The sequence below is a fragment of the Scyliorhinus canicula genome, chromosome 17 (genome assembly GCF_902713615.1).
Source record: "Scyliorhinus canicula chromosome 17, sScyCan1.1, whole genome shotgun sequence".
NCBI lineage: Eukaryota > Metazoa > Chordata > Chondrichthyes > Carcharhiniformes > Scyliorhinidae > Scyliorhinus > Scyliorhinus canicula.
In genome coordinates, this window is record NC_052162.1 from 31161910 (window position 1) to 31178198 (window position 16289).

Below are 16289 nucleotides of genomic sequence, written 5' to 3' on the forward strand. Positions count from 1 at the left end.
TGACTATGAGATGGTCCATAAATCCAAATCCTTTTTTCATCACCGTCACAAACCAGATAAGGATGGGAATTGGGGAGAGGAAGGTGAAAAGGAGGCAAGAACCAAGGGAAGAGAATGGACAGCTGGGAATTTCTCAGAAACCCCTACGCAGACCTTCGAAGGTGTCGAAGGTGAGAATGATATTCGAAGGCCTAGTGTTTTGGTTGTAACAGGGTAGGACACATTTATGCAGATTTCTGGAGGTTGCATGGGAAACCCATGTGACTTATTGGGGTACGTAAGTGGGATTCCGGAAAAGGAGTTGACTGAGAATACAACAGACCAAGTTGTAACATTAATTACAGAAGTGAAACGCAGTGTGAACACTGCTGTGAGTTCAGGAGATGTGAATACGATATTCAAGAATTGTAAGGAATTCTTATCGAGATGAAAAGTAACTCAAATGAGACAGCTAAAGCTATAATTACACTATAATTATTTTAAGAGATATGGGAGTCACTCAAACCTTTTTGCTGGATAAAGGTATACTTTTTCCAGCAGAGTGCATTAAAAGTCAAGTTTTAATAAATGTATTGGTGGGGATTAAAAACCCATACCTTTGTACCTGGTGCACTTAAACTGCGACCTAATGTCTGGGACAGTGAGGGATTGTTCAGAAGTTACCCGTAGATGGATTTGACTTACTCCTGGGAAATGATTCAGCCTGAGTGAAGGTAGTAGCGTCTCCCATAATTATGGAAAGCCCAAGTGAGGTTAAAGGGAGGAAAAGGTTCCAGGATTTTTTCATATGAATTCTGGTCGCTACACTACCAGAAAGATGCGGAGGCTTTGGAGAGGGTACAGAAGATATTTACCAGGATGTTGACTGGTATGGAATGTGGTAATACCACTGTATATATATGTGTGTGCCTCTATTAGGGGATGTACAATAGTACCTGCTATTATAGGTTTGTCGGTAAGCCCCTGCATAGTTTGTCGGTAAGCCCCTGCCGGCTAGCTCCGCCCACAGGGAGCAGTATAAATATCCATGAGGTCTCCTGAGCTGCCATTTTACAGCTCCACTTGAGGGAATAACATCTCATGGCAATAAAGCCTCTTTTGTACCGTTTCGTGTTTCTGTGTGCAATTGTTAGCGCATCATGGGGGGCATAAACTATGAGAAGAGGTTGGATAAACTCGGTTTGTTTTCAGTGGAACGACGGAGGGGTGACCTGATAGACGTCTACAAAATTATGAGGGGCGTGGACAGAGTGGATAGTCTTTCTTTAAATAAATTTAGAGTACCCAATTATTTTTTTTCCAATTAAGGGGCAATTTAACATGGCCAATCCACCTAGCCTGCAAATCTTTGGGTTGTAGGGGTGAGACCCACGTAGACACAGGGAGAATGTGCAAACTCCACACAGACAGTGATCTTTTGAATTAATTTATGGACATGAGATAAGAGGTCCTCCAAAATTAATCAGTAGAGATATCTTTAAGATAGAGGGATGAATTATTTTGGTTAAATTATGTGTCTGTGTTCAAGGAATGGCTCATGGGAGCCTGCAAAGTGGCCCAAGAACATCTTAAAGTTCCTCAAACAAAGGTGGTCTGATAAGCAAGCTGTGACACAAATATTACAACCATGGTGATGAAGTAGCAGTGTTGTTATCTTTTGTAAGGATCCTCCTGTTGATTCCTGTCCATTGATTTTTTCTTTTTAATTTCTGTTCTTTTGGCTATTTCAATGTATGTATCCGGACAATTAATGGAACCTATATCTTTAAGTTGGACTTCACCTTGAACTTAAAAAAACACAGGGCACTCCAGCAGGACGTGCTTTTTGATCTGACATCAGTGATTACTCTTCTTAATGGACTTGGCTGGCAGCCAGTGAGCTGTTTTAAAATTGCCGGGCCTTAGCTGATATTCGATGCCTCCAGTTCTGGAATGTTCCTTCTTCTGTGAGACTGTTTTTTGCTTTTAGTTTCATTTTGACCAGAAGCTGGAGGGTCACTGCACTGATCTCTCTCTCTCTCTCTCACTCACCTGACAGATTCTTTCTGAAGGTCCCATGTAAAGAATCGGGATTCTCCATTGACTGATGCTGAAATCGCGAAACATGATTGGGCGGAGAATAGGGTTCCGACGCCAAAATCATGGCGAGCGTCGATTTGACGCCAAATCGCAATTCTCCGCAATTCACCTCAACAGCAGCATCAAAGCAGGCCGGAACGCATGTACAGTAAACAACGTTTGCATATCATTAGCGGGCCCAACCCGGTATTCTCCGGGGCCACCGCGATTCTCCGCATCCGATGGGCCGAGTTCCCGATGGCCCGGTTCACTTGTGCTTTTAAAAATTGTGAAACCGGCAGCTTGGCTGATGAGGGAGAGAGAGGAGATAAGACACAGAGAGTCGCGACTCTGGGCTGCCAGGCCGGACACTGGCTGGGCTGGCTGGGGTGGGGGGGGGGGGGGTGTCCTGCCAGGGCCGGGGGAGGGAAGGATTGACAGGGGAACAGACCAAGTGTCTGGGGGTCCCGCACGGGACTGGGACGGTGTCCAGGCACGGACCGCATTGCTGTGGCCTGCAAGGCAGCAATCTTGCTGCGCACCCCACTGACCAGCCACCTTGGCCCCTGGTTCTGCAGAGTGACACCGGCTGTTTGGGTGACCCCACCCCCCCTGCACCCAACCCTCTGCCATAGCTCCCCCACCTGGCTGCCAGCCGCCGGCGGTCCACCCAGGGCCACGTCCTCTGTAGCCCCTACAGGGGCACCGGGCAGGGGCACCTGGCAGGGGCCACGGAGCATACAGCTGGCCAGCCAATGCCCCTTGCAGCAGGGGCAGGCACCAGGGCCAGAGGCCCCCATTGTCCCAGCCGCGATGGGGCCATGGTGCGGTGGTGGTAGGGGGGGGGGGCGGAAACATGCACGGGCAGAGCCCGCAGTAGCAACCGGGGCCACCATGTAGCCCGTTGGACAGGCGGTATGCAACATGCTAATACCTCGGCCTTTCAACCCCTTCAGACAATGGATAATGGAGTTCAACCAGCAATGGTGGCCTTCCTGCTAGTCACCGCAGCCCTGGGGGATGCCCTCTGGCTGTACGAGCTGGAACTGCTCGAAGAGGAGGAAGCTGCTACAGTGGAGCGTGCCTCAGAGGGACAGGAAGCAGCCGCCCAGGATGGAGAGCCAGCTGCCCAACATGCTGAGGAGGAGGTGCCAAGGAGGCGTTGCATGAGGCCTCATGTGTACTGGCAGCGGCAGTCATTCGAGGACCTGCCGGACTGTGACGCAGTCGAAGACTCCGACTGAGCAGGAAGACACTGTGGCATGCCTTGCACAGCAGCGGTATGGGGAGGATACCCATTCCCTGTGGCCATCAAGATGATGGTCTCCCTGAACCTTTACGGCACGGGATCCTTCCAGGTGCCGAGTGAGGATCTGTCCGGAACGTCACAGACCGAGACACACAGGTGAATCTGTGCCGTCACAGAGGCCCTATGTGCCAGGCGGCTCAATACATCCACTTCAATGTGGACCGAGCCCACCAGGTTGCCTGGGCAGTGGGAATAGTCACCATCAATGGAATGCTCCGGGCCCAGGGAGTGATCGATGGGATGCATGACTCCCTTGAGCACCTACAGATGACAGGCCACTCTATACAAACCGAAAGGGGTTCCACTCGATGAACGTGCAGCTGATATGTGACCATCAGCTGCGCATCATTCACGTCTGCGCCCGATACCCGGGCAGTGTGCACAACACCTTCACCCTGGCACACTTGACAATTCCTGACATGTTCGAGGTGCACCCTGGTTGAGGGATTGGCTCCTGGGCGATAGAGGTTATCCACTGTGGTCGTGGTTGATGACACCTATCCGGAGGCCACAGACAGCGCAGAGACCCGCTACAACGACACCCATACAGAAACAAAGAGTGAGATTGAGTGCTGATTCGGACTCCTGAAGATGCGGTTCAGGTGCCTGGACCGCTCTGGAGGGGCCCTCGATGCTGAGAGGGTCGCCCACATCGTGGCGGCCTGCTGCGTCCTCCACAACATCGCACAGCAGAGGGGCGATGTACTGGAGGAAGAGGAGGAATGCCAGGCCTCATCCGCCGAGGAGGAAGCGGGGTATGGGGAGGATGGGCAGTAAATAGAGCCCATGCAGGCACAGGAAGCCGCACGATGTGTGCGCCAGGGCCAACATGCATGGGCTGCTCTGGTCACCTCCAGGTTCACCAACTAGGGGGGGGGGGGACTGGCCGGGGACACAACACTGCATCCCACTCCCACACACCTCCCCCACCTCTGGCTACCCCTACGCCTGCAATCCCCTCTGTGATACATACCTACCACACTACGAGGTGTGGGCTGTGGATTGGCAGTAACACCGGGTCTGCCTCATGGTATGGAGGATGATGACAACCCCTTTTGCGATGTGCTCTGTTGTTCCATATCATTTGACAACGTATGACTCTGCATGATCCCTGCATGCGAGCTGGCCATTCCATCACACAGTTCCATTGAATCCCTAACCATGGTGGGGACGGTCGAGGGGGGGGTGGTGGGATTGTCGGGAGTTCAGGTCACCCATATTCTCCCCCTCTCTGGCTAGCCCAGTACAGCCCACCCCTCACACCCATCTGACAGAGCACTGAGGCAATTTGTACCAGTGTGAACCGGTGTTTAATGTTACACCATATATACAGATTTGTGCCCTAGCCCCTATATCTAAACTGTGCCCTATTCTGCCCACTGCCCACCAGGTGCACCAGGGACAGGAGAGGGGCAGTCCGAGGTGCTGCGGTGTTCCGGCATCTCCTCTGCGGGCGTCACCGGCACAAGCCCCATCACCTCTCCCTCCCTCAGGGTGGCCATGGACCAGGGGCGCGAGCAGAGCTTTCCCCTAAGGCTCTCCCACCATCTGGCACTGCCAGTCATGGAAGCCTAATCTGGTCTTGACCGGGGTCTGGCATGCTCATGGCCATGGAGCGCAGGGAGTGGACCACATCCTTCTGGGACTGTGCCGCCACCTTCTGTGTCTGTGACACATCGGACAGTTACTGTGCCACATCCCCCTGGGACTGGACCGCCTCCCTCTGTGTCTGCACCATGTCGGCCAGCGCCTGGGTAATGCCACCAATGTTGCCAGCCATGGCCTGCTGTGACTGGGCCATGCTCAGGAGCGCCGCTGTGATTTCCAGGTGGCTCTGGCACATGGTTGCCTGAGGCAGCAGCCCTGTCCTGGGCCTCAAACAGTGCCTGCAGAGAAGGCCCCAGGCCTTGGACATGCTGATCCATACCAAAACCATTGCCCCCAATGCCTCTACCGCGGACGCCGTTCCTGCAGCCCGGGACCGATCTGGACGGCAGCTAGTCCCTGGGGTTGGCCCGCCCTCCCACCATCCATTCCCTTGGGGGTTCCTACCTCCACCTATTGTACTGGGGCGGCTGTGTGGTGTGCACCAGATAGTGTCCCAGGAGCCTCTTCACTTGTGCCCAACCGAGGTGATTGTTGATAGAATGGTGGAGGGTGTTGGAGACGGCTGTGACAGGATGTCGGTGTCATCCTCATACTCAAGCTCAGGGGTGGAGGGCTGGTATCCAGGCTGCTTTCCTCATCAGTGCTCGGTTCACAAGGGGGGCTACGGCTGTGGCACTGGCTGGGGGCGGGGGACACCAGATGGACCCATCCCAGCAGGTCCTGTAATACACAAGACAAGACTCACAATTAGACTGTGGGTTGGGGGGGGGGGGGGGGGGGGGGGGAAGGGGATGAGGGTGGTGTGAGGGTAGTGTGGGGATGAGGGTGAGGCTGGTGAGGGGGTGAAGATGTGGGTTTGAGAGCAGTGCGGGGATGAGGGTGAGGATGGTGTGGGGGGTGGTGTGAGGGTGAGGGTAAGGGTGGTGTGAGGGTGAGGCTGGTGTTGGGGTGGTGTGGGGGTGAGGGTAAGGGTGGTGTGGGGGTGGTGTGGGGATGAGTGTGTGGGGTTGAGGGTGGTGCGGGGGTGAGGGTGATGGGATGGTATGGGGGTGGGTTGACACACACAACTCAGCAGGGCCGATCTCCATAATAATCTTTATTGTCACAAGTAGACTTACATTAACACTACAATGAAGTTAAAGTGAAAAGCGCCTAGTCACCACATTCTGGCGCCTGTTCGGGTACACACAGGGAAAATTCAGAATGTCTAAATTACCTAACAGCACGTCTTTTGGACTTGTGGGAGGAAACCCACGCAGATATAGGGAAAATGTGCAGATTCCACACAGACAGGGACCCCAGCCGGGAATCGAACCTGGGACCCTGGAGCTGTGAAGCAACAGTGCTACCTACTGCGCTACCATGCCATCCACCCCAAAGGCCTCCCTTTTCTCTGGGCTGCCGACCATGTCCAGGTGACTCTGCCTTGCCATGGTCCAGTCTTCTCCTGCTCCCAGCGGTTATGAGCGGCTTCTCCTGGGATGGGGGTGGGGGGGCAAACGGAAATGACAGTGTTAGACAGCCCGACGCATGCATAGCTGGTGGCCTCAGTGGCCTGGGCACCCATGGCGGCCGGTTGGGTGCTGACATGTGGTGCATGGTGGAGGTTCTGCCACCCTCCGAGTTGGGGGCAGTAGAGTTACGGGTGTGTGGGACGAGGGTTAGTGCTAGGGGCATAGTGTTGTCTACTCACCCTGGCCTTCCTGAGGAGGTTGTGCCGTTTATTCCGGTATTGATGTCCGGTCCAGACGGAGTTGCTCATGGCGCTGACCGCCTCTGCCACCTGCGCCAAGGAATGGCGAATGGCAGCGGCTGGCAGCCTCCTTCCCAGGCCGGGGTACGGGATATTCTGCCTCCCCTCCACCATGACCAGGAGGGTCTCCAGCTTGGCATCCATAAAGCATGCGGCTGCATGTCTTGCTGCCGTCTTATTGGCTGGGATGGTGTGTGTGGGGAGTGAAATGTCTATATGCAGCTACCTGAGTGTCAGTTGTGAAACTGGTGAATCCCGTTTTGTTTCTCATTGGAATCAATTGTGTTCCACATGGTGCCGGTGCTAGCCCCTCAACAGTAGCAGAATCAATCCGGTACGGCGCCAGTTTTGCTGTCGTGGAACTCCATGAATTATGCGCCGACATTAGAAATGGAGAATGCCACCCAAGATCTTTCTCTTTCCACAGCCAAATTGAGCTGCAAAGAAAACTGAGTCTTAAGAATCAGACTGGCCTGACCTGTTCATCTGAGTGAAGGTCCAGGGTGATTTTATGTTAAAGTTGAAAGTTTTTTTAAAATTAAAATTTAGTGTACCCAATTATTTTTTGCGATCAGCAATCTAACCGGTGGTTTTCAATCATCCTGCTCCCTGGAAGGACCGCCTACAACTACAACGACTTCAACATCCGAAGCAAGGACACTCATCTTCCATTTCATATTTTAATTCCAATATTTTTATCCCTTCCCCTTCCCCTGTGTGTGTCTGTCTTGTTTGTGTTTGAATAGAGGTTGGGACGGTAAAAGGGAGGAGTAATAGATTAGCTGGCCGTTACTTTATTATTATAAGTATTGCATGTTTTATCTCTATTTTTGTTAAAAATAAACAGCTGTTGCATTTCAGTTACAAACCTGTAGCTGTAAGTCATTGGAGCAGTCAAGGGCCAAAGATCTCAGAAAAAAAGAGACAGAGAGCAGAGAGGGATCGACAATTAAACATATTGTACCTAGGCACAGGGCCCGTACCAAAGGGCCCAATGGGGTCCTGGTGGACTGGTGGATTTACTGTGCATTTGCTGATGGGCACAAAAAATACAAATGAGCTGATTGGCGGTAAATGCAGAGCAAACTCAGACTCTGATTAGTGAGTCCAAAAGAACCGGAAAACTGGTAACGAACGGTTAACTTGAGGTGAGTGCGCGCGGGACCATGATGAGATGTGAGGGAGAGCCTGCTGAGGTTTGCAAATCAAGCCACAAGTAGCCGAGCAGCTTTGTGCTGGATGCTGGGCCTAGCAGACACAGGCCCAGCAACAGCAAGGCTCAACTGCCGAATCAAGCCACAAGGTCAGCCGCCGAGCAGGTGAGGTGAGCCGTTTGCACCGTGCCCCGAAACTAGCGGACAAATGGCAGCAACAGGCATGCTAGTGCAATGCCCTGAATCAAGCCATGAGGAACTGACGAGCAGAAGAGCTGACCCAGGCCAACAGGCAAGGGAGAGGCACAGCAGTCACAGTGGCTGAGGCCGGCTGCCTTGAAGACTCCAGCTGAAAGAGGTGAGTGAGATTGAGATTGTGAAAATGGGAGAACGTGAGGGGTGGGGAGACTGTGAAAGGATGTGGCTCGCAGGGGAAGAGTGTGAAGGTGGGGGGTGTGGGGAGGAGAGAGTGTGAGAGAAGTGGGTTGCAGTCCTGCAGGGAGGTAGAGTGTGTGCGGGCAGGGTTGCATTATGGGGGGGGGGGGGGGGGGGGCATTGGGTTGTGGGGATGAGACCCACACAGACATGGGGAGAATGTGCAAACTCCATACCCAGTCAGTGACCAGGGACTGGGATCGAACCTGGGTCCTCTGTGCCATAGGCAGCAGTGCTAGCCTCTGCGTCACTGTGTTGTCCCTCAAAGGAGTGTTGATTAGCAGAAGGCAGGACTTCTGTCAGCACCTGAGGACTGGGGAATCGCAAGCAGAGGTGGGATAGAGTTGAGCAGATCCGTAACTGGAGAAATGTTATGAAAGAATCATAGAATCCCCACAGTGCAGAAGGAGGCCATTCAGTCCATCAAGTCTGCACTGATCCCTTGAAAGAGCATCCCACCTAGGCCCATGCCCCGCTCTATCCTTGTAACCCCACCTAACCTTTTGGACACCAAGGGGCAATTTAGCTTGACCAATCCACCTAACCTGCACAGGGGGCCAAAAGCTTCTTAGTGGAGAATCTGAAAGTGCCGTTGTAAGTTAATTGGGCCCAGGTTTTTTACTGGACGAACACAGAAAGAAGTGGGGTTCGCGAGTGGGATAGGAAAATGTAAGTTCAGAGGGATACAAGAAAGTGATCAGAGATGGTCTTATGATTGACACAACAGGAGTAGCAAGGAAATGTGAGATGGCAAGGCCTTGGATATGGGCAGGAGAGTTTATATGGAGAGATTAAGGGAGGATGTTCTAAAGCCAATGTTGCTACCCTGGCAGAAAGTGGATAACTCAACAAGGACAAAGGATTGAACCTGTAAGATTTCTAATCAGTATGGTTTTATTTACCTCACTAACCCACGAGGAGTGCTATCTCATTCTTTTTTCTTAATTTTTCCAATTAACTGGCAATTTAACATAGCCAATCCACCTACCCTGCACATTTTCGGTTGTGGGGGTGAGACCCACACAGACACGGGGAGAATGTGCAAACTCCATGTGGTGATATGCATCACTGTAGATACACAAGGGGTTCATGTAAGTACACGTAGACTAGCTAGACACTAGAGGGAGCACCAGAGACATGACACACAGACACTCAACCAATAGGTCAGTAAGATAGGACATGACCAATGGGCATTCACGATACACACAGAGGTGACACGACCACAGGGGGCATTACACCAACCCATATATAAAGGACACAGCACACATGATCTTCCTCTTTCCTGGGGAGACACTCAGTGAGTAAAGACACAGGGTTGATTGAACATCACCCCCACAACGTGGATTGTAGCAGACTGGTTTGTCAGTCTGAGTAGCTATAGAAGGATTAACAGTCGAGGTGAATCTGAGTAGGAGAATTGTAAATAGTTTAATAAACCTGTTGAAGTTATCTCCACGCCTGAACCTTCCTTTGTCAGAATGTACATCAAGGAAGCAGCTTATGCTGCACCAAGAGCAAAACAAGACACTCCACACCTACAGTGACCCAGGATCAAAGCTGGGTCCTCGGCGCCCTGAGGCAGCAGTGCTAACAACTGCGCCACCGTGCCACCCCTCAGAGCAGTATTGATTAGCAGCAGGGGGACTTAAATCAGCACCGACGGAAATCTCGGCCAATCAGATTGGCTGTCAGCAGTCCAGCCCCTTCAGGCACCGTGCTGCAGTTGCCAGAAGAGGTGCTGCAATGCTGTCCCTGAGACTATGTCCCAGGATCGCAGTTCTGGTATGTATCATGGATCCCAATGAGGGAAGGGTAAGGAAAATCTTGGGGGTCGCAAGAGTGGTGTCCCTACTGTTGGGGGGCAGGTTGGGGAGGTAGGAGGATCCATAGCTCTTTGGTGCCTGAGTGGAGTATGCCCCTTTCTGAACATAGAACATGGAACATACAGTGCAGAAGGAGGCCATTTGGCCCATCGAGTCTGCACCGATCCACTCTAGCCCTCACTTCCACCCTATCCCCATAACGCAATAATGCCTCCTAACCTTTGGGACACCAAGAGTAATTTAGCATGGCCAATCCACCTAACCTCCATGTCTTTGGACTGTGAGAGGAAACCGGAGCACCCAGCGAAAGCCCACGTAGACACGGGGAGAACGTGCAGATGCCGCACAGACAGTGACCCAGCAGTGAATCGAACCTGGGATCCTGGCGCTGTGAAGCCGTAGTGCTAACCACTATGCTACCACCTTGGCCCTCCCAATTCCATAATTAAATATTTTATTTAAAATCCATTTTGCCTGTTTCAAAATTGCTGTATAGTCTCAGTCAGGAATTCAATAACCATGAATGTTGTTTATTTGTTCAGTGACCCTCAAACGTCATGCAAGTTATTTCAAAATATATTTTCAAAAGTAGTAAAATTGCATTTACCTACTTCTTACTGTCTTGTTGAGAAAAAAAATCAAACAATTAATGCAACAAGTGCAATAAATGTATGAAATTGTTTTGTTCAAGAACGGTGGAGCCGGGGGTCTCCATTTCAAATTACAACTTTAAAAGATTCAATAAAGAGGCCTTCCAATTGAGATGCAACCCCTTTCCCACTCACGATCGAGAGTATGAACTTTTTCTGTTTCCCACTCTCAGCCTTTGGATACCCACCAGCCTAAAAATTGAAGCCAGGCCTGAAAACACCCTCCAACATTCCAGCAACGTTGTATGGCTAAGAGAGTGCCAGGCAGCTTTTGAGAATCTGAAGGCAATCTTAATTAATGAGCTGGTGTTAACCACACCTAACTTTGCGATGTAGCTTGGGATGGGTATAGTCTTCTTTCAGGACGATGAATCGGGCATCAAGAAAATGGTGGGGTACTTCTATAAGAATTTAAATCGGCACCAAAAAAGATACTTACTCCATGTAGAAAAGAAAACCCTGGGAAACCCTGGGATTGTTACTGGCTCTTAAACATTTTGAGGTGTTCATCTGTGATGGCTGTAAAGAAACATTAATATACACTGACCTTAATCCCTTGGCCTTTGTAGAGAATTAAGACTCAGAATGACAGACAGCTCCAATGGAGCTTGCTAATACAGCTCTATAATTTGGGGCAAAATGTTATGCTTCCATGCTCCCCTCAAGGCGGGTTCTGAGATGGGTTGACGTAAAGTTGAATGGATGGAATTCCACTACGCAAAACCGCCCAATCTAGACGCTATTGCGCTCTGGGGTGGGCAGGGCCTGAGGCAGGAAACACATCCATTCACCTACTAACCCATCCAACCTCACACTTATGCTGGTGGGAGCAGGTGAGAGGAAGGTGAGAAAGTGACACTTTTCCCCATCTTGGGCAGGAAGTGTGGTGCCTCACTCTGAAGATACGCTCAGAGTTGGGGCACCTACCCCTCCCGGGGACATTGGGGCCTACCCCTGACACTGTGATCACGCCCCACTTCCCAGCCCCTCAGAATATCCTACCCCCAGGACTTAACCTTCCAAAGATCAATCATTTTGAGTTTACTGAAAGAACAGCAGGGTAGCATGGTGGTTAGCATAAATGCTTCACAGCTCCAGGGTCCCAGGTTCGATTCCCGGGTGGGTCACTGTCTGTGTGGAGTCTGCACGTCCTCCCCCTGTGTGCGTGGGTTTCCTCCGGGTGCTCCGGTTTCCTCCCACAGTCTAAAGATGTGCGGGTTAGGTGGATTGGCCATGCTAAATTGCCCGTAGTGTCCTAATAAAAGTAAGGTTAAGGGGGGGGTTGTTGGGTTACGGGTATAGGGTGGATACGTGGGTTTGAGTAGGGTGATCATGGCTTGGCACAACATTGAGGGCCGAAGGGCCTGTTCTGTGCTGTACTGTTCTATGTTCTATGTTCTAAAGTCTCTTTTATTCTGGTTACCAATAGTGAAGGTACAAAATTGGACATTTGGGTGAGTAAATTAAACTTTTAAATGAATGGTATGGCCTGTGGAGTAGTGGGGTGAGATAGTCCATGTATACCTGCCATCCCGGTCATAACACATGGGCGAGTTCAGCTCCATAAGATAAATTATTCATCTTCATTATTTATTTTTCTGAACAAAAGTATTTATGCTTAAGTTCAAATTTCATAAGAATTTCACATGACGTTGTTTAATTCTTATCATCAAGTAAAATAAACGTCTTTGTTACAGCTGGACAGATTCACGGAAGTCTGATCCAGTGAGACAATGCGTTGTTGTGTTGTGCCATGCACTAAGTGGCAGGAACTGGACTGGCAGCTGCCACAGACTTCCCTCTCACATTCCTCGGTGTTGACTTTCTAATATCATGATGGATCAGATGTGCAACAACAACTGAAGATGAGTTTGAAAAGGAGAAAGACAGAAAGAAGAAAGACACATAGTTTATGTGCTTTTCGCCTCCACCGCACATCTCAAAGTGCGTTACAGCTAATTAAGTACATTTAAAATGTTTTTTAGAGTACCCAATTCATTTTTTCCAATTAAAGGGCAATTTAGCGTGGCCAATCCACCTACCCTGCACATCTTTGGGTTGTGGGGGTGAAACCCACGCAAACACGGGGAGAACATGCAAATTCCACATGGACAGTGACCCAGAGCTGGGATCGAACCTGGGACCTTGGCGTCGTAAGGCAGTAATGCTAACCACTGCGGCACCGTGCTGCCCAATTTCTTCTTTTATAAATTTAGAGTACACAATTATTTTTTTTCACAATTAAGGGGCAATTTAGTGTGGTCAATCCACCTAACCCGCACACCTTTTGGGTTGTGGGGGTGAAACCCACTCAGACATGGGGCAAATGTGCAAACTCCATAAGGAAAGTGACCCAGGGCCGGGATTCGAACCCGGGTCCTCAGCGTCTCAGTCCCAGTGCTCACCACTGTGCTACATGCCGTCCAGTGCTGCCCAATTAAGTACTTTTAAAGGATAGCCAATGTTTTAATGTAACAAATAATTGCTAGATTTACTTCATAATTTACTTTGAGATCCAATGGCAGAAATATTCTCCGTTAGCTGCTTGTTTTTTCAGTGGTGTTTGTTGGGAACATGAGGTTCCCATTTACTTCAATTACTTTTTCCACTTCCCTAGACTCCATTAAGAATCATAGATTATCTACAGTGCAGAAGAAGGCCATTCGGCACATCAGCTCTGCACCGACCCTCCAAAAGAGCATCCTAAACTAGGCCCATCCCCCCACCCTAATCCCTGTAACCCAACCAAACCTTTTTGAACACTAAGGGGTATTATAGCATGGCCAATCCACCTAACGTGCACATCTTTGGACTGTGGGAGGAAACCAGAGCACCCGGAGGAAACCCATGCAGACACGGGGCGAAAGTGCAAACTCCACACAGACAGTGACCGGAGGCCGGAATCGAACCCGGGTTCCTGGTGCTGTGAGGCAGCCGTGTATCACCATGCCGCCCATAAACTATCTGCGGTCAGGAAGACGAGTGAAGAGTTTGCTTCCATGTTTGCACCAATGCTGTTCTGAGCTGGAACATCAGAGGGAACATAGATTGATTCTCTCTGTTTCCTGTGAAGAAAGGCACAGTCACCATTTACCATCAAGAGTAATTCCACTGCCAACAAGGTCTGGTGCATGGGGAAGGATCAACAAAAATTACTTTATGATGAAGCAGCAAATTAAGGTCTCCAAATGCAGTTTGGCACTCCACCTCCATCAGCTGCTTCATTATTTTGTATACCTTTTGTGGCTCTTATGTTTTTAAGGGTGAAGTTATTCATGTTGGGTAACAGAGGACTTTCTATTTCAAGTTTTAATAACTGCAGATTATGCATAATCCTGTTGAAGGCAAAGTCAAGCTCCCTCGACTCTGCCCCCACAAAGTCCATTGTCAGATAATCATCTCTGACTGCAGAGGCATGGTACTGTATTTTGCCAATATCAGTCAACTAAAGGTCTATTTGAGTGAGACGAGTGCTGGTACAAAAATTGGGGACCCGATTATCCTACCGGTCAACTGGGCTGAAAATGCCAAACGAATTAAAACTCTTTCTGACAGTAAATAGTCCCGCCCCCCCCCCCCCCCCCCCCCCCCCCCCCCCCCCCACTCGACTGGATTTGACAGCACGCTCCACAGGTCAAAGCCAGGCCCATCACCCGCCAGATCACGAACTACGCCCCTGGTCAAAAATTCAAAACCCTCGCAACATTAAAAATGCCAGTCATTCACGATTTCACGGCACCAATGTCAGAGATTCAGATCAATTTTATTGACTTAGTTCTAAAAATTGATACAACACATAATTTTCCCAGCCAAACAATATTCAAGTAGCATCTGAATGAAATCATTTTAATTGCATTGAATAAAAGTACCACATTTCACACATACACACATGTATGAGCGTGGTTAGTTTATTCAGTTAATAATTAGTAAAATCGTCACATCAAAAGGAAATGGTTGAAATATCTGAACATCGCACACTCATTGAATTCGACATAACATCTGACAAATATACATATTAATCTTTTTCATTTCTCTTCACAAAAGTGCAGTAAGAAGGACAAGATTTCAGTTTCGATATTTCTGAAACGTTGGATACAATTAATTTAAGTCACAAAATATTCGTGGGCTAATTACATATTAATGAACATTTGGGCTTTTCGGCTGCCCATGGCAACGATCCTTCAATAAAATGAGCTACAAAAGATGTTGTGCATGTTTCCCTCAACCTTGTAACGGCATAACCTGGAATCAGATCTCGTCCCCATTAAGATTCTCCCGACTGTTTAATTGTAGTTTTGGTTTTGACCAATTTAATTGTAAATCATCCCGATCAGATTAAAAAACGCTCACAATTTTCCGACAGGTTGAGAGGTTAGGATACATAAACTGTACGTGTTTCAGCAACTGTCTCAACAGCTTTAGGTATTTAAAAGATGTTGTTATGGCAATCGTGCATTTCTGGTGAAATTTCTCTATTTTACACAATGCGGGGTTCAATCTTTTGCAAGCAACGGGATTGGAAAGGAAGGTTAAGGGGATGTTAGCAATGGCACACAGCAGGACCAGTGGAAGGTATGTACAAGTGTATCTAATGTGAGCATGGAAAGCAGAGTCTTAACACAAATCTTCAGAAGCAGGAATAGGCTACACACCACAGTGAGCGCAGAATCAACGTCATTCGAGTGAGTTGCATGCACTTCCTTTGTCTCTGGTTTATCGCTAAACGACTAATGGGTTCTTTTTTTTTCCAGAAGGATTTTCTTTTCCGGTCGACCTGCAAAGATTAACATCAAAAAATGCTCCCCTCCCCCTCCCCCCACTAGATGAAACAGATCAGACTGAAGAAGGTGAAACTGATTAAATTAGAAATGAAAATGAAAAAAAAATGAAAATCGCTTATTGTCACGAGTAGGCTTCAATGAAGTTACTGTGAAAAGCCCCTAGTCGCCACATTCCGGCGCCGAACCGTAACATGGTGCTGCTAATGAGCTGGATGTAAATCGACAGTATTTTCTGACAGACCGCTGTTAAATCTCAGACCTTCGGGGGTCCTGGTTAATGATGTATTAAAAGTAGGTTTAGACAATCCAGCCTATTGTAAAGAAACGCCCTCTTGTGGGACTGCAGATTCACCAATGGAGCCAGGTCACATTTCGGGGCCCGTGATCGCTCCCCGGGGGGAATGGGGGTAAAGGAATGAGCAATTGGCCTGCCTGATTACAACTGATTCCTTGAAATTCTCAGCCACCATTTTTAAATTTGAAATAAATCCGATCAACTAAAAGCAATGATTGAGATGTTAGTCCCACTCTAATACTGAACCGACCATATACGCAAACAGCTGAAGATTTGCTTTTGTATTGGCTGGTGTGAGATGGCGGTGCATGGGTCAATGATTTCTGTTTGTGCGTCTGAATGGATAAAGACACGTGAAAGTGTGTCTGTATATGTGTGCATGTATGAGAGGGCATGTGCACACATGTGTTTGTATTTACATGT